Below are 1,626 nucleotides of genomic sequence, written 5' to 3'. Positions count from 1 at the left end.
GTCATTGAATTAGCGTTTGTGAAACAGGATTTCTCATTACAAATTTTAGAAATACTAAGACTTTTGAGTAACCAAAACAGGCCTTAACGTCAGAAATCGTTAAACAAGACAATTCGCTACTATAATGTTTTTTAGAGTAAGCTCGAGTTAGAGATGTAGTGGAAAATTATCATATTCCCAGAAATCACTAGCTCCAGAGATGAGAACATTTGGGGAATGCACAACTCTCTCCTCCCAAAAGTTCGACATTCGTCTTTGGGACATACATATTATTTAATACTAGCTCAGTATCTGAGGTTGCCCGGTTATGTATTTATTCCAATCTTCTGTTAGTCCATCTCCTCCTGTTCCTCTCTTTGTCCATCTCCTCTTACCCTTCTCATTGTCTATTTGCTCTTCCCTCCCTCTCTCTATCCAATTCCCTCCCCCACCCCCACCCCCGCATCTGTCCACCTGCTCATCTGCTCCTTCCTCTCTGTCCATCTCCTCCTCTCCCCTATTTCATTCCATCTCTTTCTCCCCCTCTCTTTCTCCATCTTCTCCTCCCCCTCTCTCTGTCTCCACCTCCCCCTCTCCCTGTCCGTCTCAACCTCTCCCCGTTCTTCATCAGTCAATTTGCTCCTCCCCCTTCTCTCTCCACATTATCATGCCCACCCCTATAGGATGCTGGTAGTTCTGACCCCCACAGCATTTCTTTCCAGATCGTAAGATGAACCAAATATGGTTTAAATCGTTCCAGGAGTTTAGAATGAACTTTTTACCCGTAGCTTTGCCCGAGATCGCACATGTCACATAAATTTCACAAATATTTATATTTTTCCATACATATTTGTACATATATCTAGCGAATTTCACTGTGCAGTTTCATTTCCACGTACCTTAATGTTTCTGATGTTGTTTCTCTTGAACTATGGTCCTATAATGATATAATTTTGCTCATACATTCAGTGGTATATATGAAAACTGTCTGCTATATGTGTCGCGAATATAGTTAGTAGTAAAGCAGTAATAAATTAGAACGCCACTCTGCCTGTAGAAGTTTTATTGTATGAACAGCGAAGATGTAGTATGCGATAAACTTATATATTTCATTATTTTACAGGAGTTGCGAACAAGGAAAGGATGCATATTATATGTAGAGCTTATTCCAGGTCACTAAGCGCTTTCATTCTCAAACACTGGACGAGTAAACTATGTATCTTGGTGCCGCTCATGGGCTGTACAACTTTTTCACTCTTACCCCCACAGCGATTCCTTCCAGACCGTGATATGTGTACTAATCTTGGCTGAAATCGATCCACTCGTTTAGGAGGAGATGTGGCATGTATATATGCATGTTAGTTTGTTATTGACTTTCGATGTGAATAAGCCTTTCGACGACAACTGCTCTGTAGAGTTACTATAGTTTTAAATGACTATGGTTGGCCTGCAACAGCAACTTGCAATCGTTTACATCATTGTATAACATGGTTGCCATTTATGCCTGCCAAGCTAGAAAATGGTCTATGACCGAAACTAGAAGCTCTGTGCAAAATAAAAGAAAGCAGAAGATTTACAACATAAATTTATACGTATAATTTGTATAATTTGTATGGATAAATAAATGTCAAGGCATGTGAAAGGAAA

This window comes from Schistocerca cancellata, chromosome 2 (assembly GCF_023864275.1).
Source record: "Schistocerca cancellata isolate TAMUIC-IGC-003103 chromosome 2, iqSchCanc2.1, whole genome shotgun sequence".
In the NCBI taxonomy this organism is placed as follows: domain Eukaryota; kingdom Metazoa; phylum Arthropoda; class Insecta; order Orthoptera; family Acrididae; genus Schistocerca; species Schistocerca cancellata.
This window is presented reverse-complemented; position numbering follows the sequence as displayed.